We start from the raw sequence: 9,593 nt of genomic DNA, 5'->3' as shown, positions 1-9,593 counted from the left end.
TTGGGTTTTTTTTTTTTTTTACCAGCAAAGGGTTGCCTGACTCACTTCTCTAGGGATATGTTCCCCAGGCAGATGTTTCTAAAACGCATATTCCTCCACTACCCAGCCTTCCAGAAACGAGCTCATTAAGGCAGAATAGTATAAAACCACCATCATTGTGTCCCAGCTCAGGCACCCAGCAGCAGCACACCCTGGGGGGACCACCAGGAGCAACAGCACTGAGAGATGGGGGATTTGCAGCGCAGAGCTGCAAGGCTCAAGGCTCGTGTCTACCCTCCAGCATCTCTTCCAGCCACTACCAATGTTTGCACTGCATTTAGGGACAAAGGCCCTTCTGTGACTCTGGCATAGGTCTCAGCAGATTTCAGTTCAGTCCACAAATCTGCTGCAAAATGCCCCATGCAGCCCCTTCCTTTGCTGCCCATCAGCAATACACCAATTTTTGCAGTATTTCCCTTCATCTGCGGTCACTGGGCTGTAACCACGTTGCAGCAGGGGTGTCCTGCTGTGTGCAGAGCACAACCTGTCCTGCACCCAGCTGAGGAGATCAGGCCAGCTCCAAACCCTCCCCCTGCAGCACAGCCGCTTTAGCATAAGCTCTGCTGATGCAAAACCGATGGTAAAGGCATTTAATTTTATTTAAAACTCTACCCTGCCTCCACCGCAGGGAATGCTGAAGAGAGAGCTCAGATCACCCAGATGAGAGGAGAAAAATAGTCAGAAATGGTGCAAGCCAGTCACTTTCTCTTCCTAATTATTAGCTTTAATCCTATTATTGCTTAAATAACACCAACAGTGGCGTTTTCTGAGATGCAGTGACATTTCTGCAGCCCAAGGAACACAGCCCCAGTCTGGAAAGACTCTTGGGGCCAGCAAAATTGACATCTGAACAGTGACTGGGGTACAAAACAATCCTGTCCAGCCGAACGCAGTCAGTGTACCAGGGAAGGAGCTTGGCTGGTTGCTCAGAGAGGAAAATCCAGTGCTTGGCCAGCCCCTGACAGCAATTTTGCTTTGCAGGTCCTTTTGCATCTCTCCGCCAAGGCAGACCTCAGCAGCCCAAGCAGTGCTCACACCTCCCCACTGTCAGCAACTGCAGCACAAGCTTGCAGCCAGCCTGCGCTGGCTTTTTTATTAAGCAGCCACATATGCTGCTCATGGTGCATCCACTGTTTGTTCACCATACTGCAACATGCTGCCATAGAAATGATTATTCCCTGGGCAATATTTGCTGTCCCTGTCGCAGTCAGAGCAGGGTCTTGCTTATGGAGAAGCCACTACCTCTCCTGCTGTGCCACCACTGACGCTTGAGATGGGATCCAAGGATGCTTCATGCTCTGACTGCAAAAGCTGGGAGCTGCGTGGCCGTGTCTGTGCTGCAGAAAGCTTTTGCTTCCTCAGATATTCACTTAAAAGTGCTTAATAAAACCACTGCATCCTTTTTCCCTAGAACACAGCAAGACTGACAGGCTTAGCCATGCAGCCTTTTGTTCCACATGGGCTCACCATGCATGCTTATTAAAAGCACGCAGCTCAGACACCATCATGGAGGTTTTCCCCAATGCATCCTTCTTGATTTGTTAAGATTACAGTCGCCTCATGGGAATAGCACCGCATGCAAGTGGCAATGTTCAGTCCCCCAGCTCTAGTGTACTCATTCTCTGTGCATTATTGTACAAAGGTCTTTTCTTTCCCCCTTCCTGATGTGCTCAGATTTGAAAAAAATCAGTGGTATAACACTGCCCAAGCACAGCATTCTCTGGACTCCTACCTCGGGCATGGCTGGAGCCAGGCCACGAGTGGGGCTGGAAAGGGGGCATGGGGTAGTAAGCAGCATCCCACATGTGCACTCTTGGCTGTGCACTGACACAGCAACTGCACTGGGAAGGCAGAGAGAGGCAGGGGCTGGGCTGAGCTAGGTGGCAGATCTGCAACCCTGCTCAGCTCAGCCTCTGACTCTCTTCTCCACTTCCCAGGGCTGGATGAGGCTCCACACAGGGTCCACTCATGCTCCAGGCTTCACCAACACCCGTCTGTCTGTTACTGGCGTCTTTGTGGCCAGTGTCACCCCCAGAGCTGTCAGCTTGTGAACATCCCTGTTCTGCATCCACCCACCCAAAAGCTCATCGAGAAGGTGCTCCAAAACCAACCAACCATGTGAATGAGGAATCTGTTACTGGAGACAGCAGCAGCAAAGGCAATCAGCCTGGCAGTGAACCCATGGAGCAGAGCTCACATAGCCTGTACTTTGTGCTTTTTAATGAAAAAGCCAAGTTTTGCTAAGAGCTTTTATGTGCCAAAGCAGGAAGTCAGTCAGCAGGGGAGTGGTGAAGCCTCAAAGCCTAGGATGGGGAAAGCACATACACGTACAAGATTAATTATATCAACTACAAAAATAGTTGCTATTTTAAGGTTAATGCTTAAGTGATCTGACTCTGAAAAAGCACCAAAGAAATTATTGGCATCAGTTCTGGCTGCTCCACCAGACAAGCCAGGTCACCGCTGGCACTAAGTGCCATCAAACCAGCTGCTTTTCAAGGAGATTTGGAAAAAAAAAGCCAGTAGAGTAAGTTCAACATCCTGGTGCATTCCTGCAGCGGGCCTTCCTCTCCGAGGTTTGCATGCTTAAGGATCCTAAACAACTAAGAAATTGGGATTGCAGAAGGAAGGAATGCTGCAGGAATGCAGCAGCTAGTCCTGGAGACATCCTCGACAGTGCCACAGCTTCCCAGGCATCACACGGATCTCAGATTACAACGATTTTACATAAGTGTATGACTTCAAGACTGTGGGCAGCTTTAAATGGGACTCCATAGCTTCAAGCTCATTAACCAGTGCATTCCTGAAGCTCTTTTAAGCCTGACAAGATGTGAGCAGTGCTGCTCTTGCCTCACCCCTGGTCTCACTGGTGGCCACAGCAAGCACAACAGGTGTTGGCAGTTATCATTGTAACTGTTTTGATAGCTGAGCTATATATGACTAAATAAGAAAACTCTCGGAAATCTAGATTTATAAACCAAAATACGGTGAGACTCGACCTCTAGCAGACCTACTGGCTATCACCATTATAAATTCATTCCAGATAGCACAGCATTTTAGTGCCAATACATACAATGGCTTTAGAGGTAACGCAACAGAAAAAACCCTACCAGGTTTTTTGGTAGGTAGCAGCAGGAATGGTGCCACACAGGCTCCTTCCCCAGGAAACAGAATTGCAGATGTTGACATGATGGCCAAATGCAGAGGAAGGCCTGGAAATGAGCACAACTGTGCCCAGGCTGCACGTACAGCTGTCTTTCAAGACTGACATGCAGACAATGTGCTGAGCATTAAAATTTGCTATGCTATTAATTCCTCTGTTAAATTCTGGTATATTTTTTTTTAAAGACTGTATGCCCTTTACAGCCTTGGGGCTGTGCCTGTTAGCTAATGCATGAACGTGGAAAGGGTGGCTGTGGTAAACTCATCAGCTGTTCTCCCAGTTGCCTGCCATGTGTAGCCAGCAGTTGGCTGAGACAAAAACAAGCAGGAGGAGGTGTTGCGATCTTCCCTTGTGGCACAGCACAAATCACAACTGGCAACTGGAAACCACCTTCTTTTTCTGCTCCCAGGTGCTGCTGTGGAGCAGCCCGAGGAGCAGCATCAGCCAGGGCTGGTCACTGCTGACCTGGTCTGGTTCTAAGACAAGACACAAGCCTCTTGAGCATGGTGAGCAAACTGAACTGCAGCAATGATGTCTGTCCATCTCTCCACCCAAGCCTCACCCTGGAGACTGTTAAATTGAAAAAAACCAAAATCAAAACACCCACAAATAACCTACCACAAACAAAATGAAAACCCATTCAAACATACAAAATCAACCTGTACCTACTCTTAAAATCTTGTTAGCATAACAGGTTGAGCTATTGCCTCCCACAAGGCTGCTCTGATTCATGGCTACACACAGGCATTGTGTGCCTGGTAAATCCCAGCAGATATTTCAGCTCAGTTTTTGCAGCAGCAGTTAAAACCCTGACTTATTAGGAATACAGATTAGGGTGCACACACTCCAGCTTCATTTTAACATAGTACTTTTATGTTCCTGCTATGGAGTGGCCAAGCTCACTTAAGGCATCTACAAGGTTTAATAGTAAAAGAGAAGTGAACCCCCAAACCAGAAATTGTGCATGCAATATACTGCACACAGAGATAAGCAAACAGAAAAAGACCGAGTCAGGTGTTTAGTCCAACTCACAGCCAATAAAGGGTTGTTCCCTACAGTATATTCAGCAGTGATTTGTCCAGTCTAGTGTTGATTGTCTAAAACAACACAGAACCACCTCCAGTTCTCCAGGGAGATTGTTCGCAGCCAAACCAGTCTCATTGGCAAAAGGTTTCTCCCAACATCTTGTTTTCCTCTATTACATCTCACCTCACCACAGCTCAGGCCTTGAGCCACACTAATTAATTTCCACTCATTTCTGTGGTTTCATCCCCAAGCAGCCATTTTGTAACATGCTACATCTTCTTGCCACTCTTTAAGTATCACTTAGTCAAGATTACAGCTTTAGTTGTCATAATCTTCTGTCATTGCCCAATTCTCTTGTTTCAGTCACTGCAGCTCTTCTTTGTAGCCCCTCCAACTGGGCTACCACCTCCTGGTATAAGATCCATCCCAAAGCAAATAAGTCTGGCTTCACCCAGGAGATGCAGATCGGTACCTTCACAGCCACGCTGAGCATGGAATGCCTGCCAGCTTCACAGAGCTCCTGCAGAACAAAGCATCCCAAGCAGCTCAGGGGAAGAGGCAGCTGAGGCACTGACAATTGCTCTTCCACACACCCCTCAGCAAGTGGCAGGTGCATACACGTTCTTAGGGAGATATGCGGCCAATGGGATATCGTGCCACCCTACAAAAGTGACTCAGGACTCAAGACAGTATAGCAGATCAGCACCCCAGAACAGTGTCCTCGGGGACAAAAAAACCAAACGCCTTATTAATACACTTACCCTTGCCACAGGAGACCTGTGGTAACTGCCTCTCTCATCGAGGATGCTGGAAGCCTCTTTGCCAAGCTCAGCACAATCATCCCAAGACAGCACTAAAACAAATTTCAAGACATTCCCTCCATTCTGATCCTCACTTATGCCACCCACCGCACCTGTAACAGCCTCACCACGCATGCCTGTGTTTTTTCCAGCAATACAAGAGCCATCTCATCTATTATGGCTCAGCCATCCCACAGGTGATAAGAGTCACAAAAAAAGCAGTGTCACCCCAAGTTACATTATTTTCCATGGATAAGAGGGAAGAAAACAAAGGGATGATATACATTTGTTACTACTTAAGAGACAAAGGCTTTTGTGTGTCTTAACTGAGGACCCCAGTATCAGGATCAGCTGCGCCAATACAAGCTGCATTATCATCTCTTCTGAACAAAGCAATTGGCTTTTATTGACCATTTACTATAGAGGGCACTACAACATGCTCCTGCTCATTAGAGTCTGTCAAGACAGAAGGCAAAGAAAGGTAAAAGCAAGATTTAAAGAGAAGGCAGCTCTTTGCAGTCATGAAGATAATCTCACTAGAGCAAAAGCATTGACAGCAGGCAGCTTGGACTACAATAAGGAACAGCAATTGACTAAGTCAGAATTCAAAATGCTAGAAGAAAATCCTTAAAGCAGGTAGAACAATTTACCTCCCCTGGATAGAAAGACACCTACAAACCTACATCCAAACACAGCACATTGAGAGAAGCTTGGTTTGGCCTCTGGTTTTATTCTCCCCACTATGTATCTACCAGACAATCTTCACATACAATAGACCTTAAACACTAGGAGCTCTGTTACCACAAAGATGATCAGAGGGCTGGAGCACCTCTCCTGTGAAAACAGGCTGAGAGAGTTGGGGGTTCTTCAGCCTGGAGAAGAGGGGGCTCCAAGGAGACCTCAGAGCAGCCTTCCAGTACCTAAAGGGGCCAACAAGAAAGCTGGAGAGGGGCTTTTTACAAGGGCATGTAGTGATAGGACAAGAGGGAATGGCTTTGAACTGAAAGATGGCAGATTTAGATTAGATGTAAGGAAGACAATTTTCACTATGAGCGAGGTGAGGCACTGGACCAGGTTGCCTAGAGAAGCTGTGGATGCCCCATCCCTGGAAATGTCCAAGGCCAGGTTGGACAGGGCTCGGAGCAACCTGGTCTAGTGGAAGGTGTCCCTGCCCATAGCAGGGGGGTTGGAACTAGGTGATCTTTAAGGTCCCTTCCAATCCAACCCATTCTATGAATTACAGGCTTTTTCTTTTTCTCTCTCCTTGGAGAAAGTAGTCTGAAATCAAGCTTCCACACCCCCCCATAACCTACGCTTGGTCTCAGTCTCAAGCATCCCACAATTTAGTCCCACTTTACACACCCCATCTCTAGCATTTAATCTTCATTACAGCTAAGCAATTTTTTGGCCCAGTGTAGCTAACTCCACTGGACATTGCAGTTAAAGGAGGGATGAGTTTAGCTGCTATCACTTTAAGGGGGAATGTTTTAAAAGGCCAAATACATAAGAAAGAGAAAATGCAGAGGATGGTTCCTTTGGAGAAACCTAACATCCAAGAGCTACCTGCATGAAATAGACAAAGGCTACTCCAGTGCAACAACCAGCTGTCACCTTCATCACATTAAGTTTGTTTTATCCTACAATGGGGTATTAGTAAGCCCCAAACCCAGCTACTTTTAATAGTTTAGTTCCCTGGTAAAACATCACCCACCCAAAGGCTTGAGGCAATGCAGAACTGGCTGCCTGAGATTTGCAGGGTAAAGAACACAGGCTATTTTTGGCATTACCCCTCTGTAGGACGACGAGAACTACAGGCTAAACTGTAAGAAACATCTTGAAGAGTTACATTTCGTGGTGAAGGACATATGCTTTTGAGGTGCGGGGGATTATCAAGAAGAGCACTTGACAGAAATACTTAGCCCTCCTCATCCCTGCCAACCCAACCAGTCTGCAGAACTAAAATGCATAGTTTGATCCTGACATCTCAGGAAGAGAACTACTACAGCAGGAAGAACTACAGAAGTCCCCAATCACCCTCAGTCTAGCCTAAAAACAGATCATGGACTTGCCCTTTTGAGATAGTATGGCCAGATCCACAAAGGATCTTAAAATACAGGTTGCTACCCTTAAATTGTATCTGGTCACCAAGGTTCAAAGCACCAGCTCCTCGCCCTCCCTTGAACGGCAAGCTGACACCAAGCCCTGTGGAACGAGGCGACCACAATGCTGGCTAGCAGCAACAAGTCCTGGATGTGCCTGCCTTCCTGCATGCCCAAGACTGCAAGGCCATGAGAAACACAGTCCACAAAATATTGCCTAAATTCAGCTTACAAAGCTGAAGGAGGAACTGGGCACATAGACGCACAGCTGTAGTACCCAGATATCTTTCAGCTCAAGAAAACACACCTCAATGAATCCTACCGTGGGCGACTTACAGGAAAGCTTTTCCTCTAGAGAAGTTTCTTCCACACAAGATCTTTTGTGATGCAGTTGTTAATGGCTGCAAATGGAAGTTGGGCACGGGAAAATGTGGACTTTTGAATCAATGGATCAGTTTAGTTGCTGGCACTTCAGAAACGGAAAATGAGATGCATAAAGATTAACCAGAAAGAAGTTTAATTTCACATGTTTGCACCACAGCAGGGAAACCAAGTTACATAGACCATCCTGATTTGTATCCACCTTGCTCCTCTTCAAATACCATCTGTTCTTCTTTATTAAAAAAGTTAAAAAAATACTCAAAAATCCATTTGTTCATCTGAACACGAACTGAGGAACAGGATATTTACAGGTCACCAGACCTCCTGGAACTGGACACCTTGCTATACACAGGGAAATCTGAGTTCTTTTGGAGGTCATTTACTAAATGAATTCAAAGCTACATTGTACAAGGTGGCCTAAAGCTGCTTAGTGACACGAGAGGATCTAGAATTAATTATTAATAGTTACTAAAGGGAAAGGGAAGCTATTTAGACCCATACTCTGTTTTGACAGAACACACACCAGCCTAGTACTCCAGTATCCTAGCTACAAGACAAAGTGCTTCTGATAATGTGGATGTCAGGCTCTACTTCATTACACAGAGAGCAGAACAGAGTTATTTCCCTGTGGGATTTATTTATTAAGAGTTGTCCTTTCTACACAATTGCTGCAGTCAAAACATAAACGGGCTCTTGAGCCAGTCAACCTACAAGGAGTGACTCTCTTCCCAGCCACGTTCCTCCAGTACCACCACTTTACATGTGAGCGAGTACCTCAATATTTCCCTTCAATCCTGTTCCAGCCCCTCACAAGTATGTATCTCACACAGTTCTTACAGTATTGTTGCTCTATCCAAGTGAGAAACCATAAAGGAGAAAAAACCCACAGCTTCCCAATACTGCTAACTAGAAGCGATTACCAAGCCTACAACAGCATCATATCCAGCAACTACAAGAAAAGCCAGATTAGTCCGATTTAGAACAGTTTTCCAGCAAGTCAACCCCAGGGAACACAAAGAAACATTGGTCAAGTGCCTCTGGGCAGCACCCCTTCAGTTTTCATGAAACATTCAGATTACTGAATTTACACACAAGGTCACAGGTTTTAGACAGTGTAAGTCCCATTACATTTCAAATATCACTGTACCTTCCATCTACTGCAGACCACAGCTCCATGCTCTTTTTATTAAGGTGAAAAATGGGGAAACACTTTATGATTAAAGTTGAGGTCATAACACAGAATCAATAAAACACATTTCCTTTAAAGTAACAGTGGTCTGCCAGCTACCATTACAGGTCACACTGATGGAGACAAACCAGGTAGACTGAAGAATGAAGTATTTCCTTCCCTTCAATACCTGTACGAAGAATGAAGTATTTCCTTCCCTTCAATACCTGTACGAAGAATGAAGTATTTCCTTCCCTTCAATACCTGTACGAAGAATGAAGTATTTCCTTCCCTTCAATACCTGTACGAAGAATGAAGTATTTCCTTCCCTTCAATACCTGTACGAAGAATGAAGTATTTCCTTCCCTTCAATACCTGTACGAAGAATGAAGTATTTCCTTCCCTTCAATACCTGTACGAAGAATGAAGTATTTCCTTCCCTTCAATACCTGTACGAAGAATGAAGTATTTCCTTCCCTTCAATACCTGTACGAAGAATGAAGTATTTCCTTCCCTTCAATACCTGTACGAAGAATGAAGTATTTCCTTCCCTTCAATACCTGTACGAAGAATGAAGTATTTCCTTCCCTTCAATACCTGTACGAAGAATGAAGTATTTCCTTCCCTTCAATACCTGTACGAAGAATGAAGTATTTCCTTCCCTTCAATACCTGTACGAAGAATGAAGTATTTCCTTCCCTTCAATACCTGTACGAAGAATGAAGTATTTCCTTCCCTTCAATACCTGTACGAAGAATGAAGTATTTCCTTCCCTTCAATACCTGTACAAAGAATGAAGTATTTCCTTCCCTTCAATACCTGTACGAAGAATGAAGTATTTCCTTCCCTTCAATACCTGTACTATCCATTTAAAAAAAAAAAAACAAAACACAAACAAAACACAAACCTAAGCAACT

Source organism: Falco cherrug, chromosome 9 (assembly GCF_023634085.1).
Source record: "Falco cherrug isolate bFalChe1 chromosome 9, bFalChe1.pri, whole genome shotgun sequence".
In the NCBI taxonomy this organism is placed as follows: domain Eukaryota; kingdom Metazoa; phylum Chordata; class Aves; order Falconiformes; family Falconidae; genus Falco; species Falco cherrug.
This window is presented reverse-complemented; position numbering follows the sequence as displayed.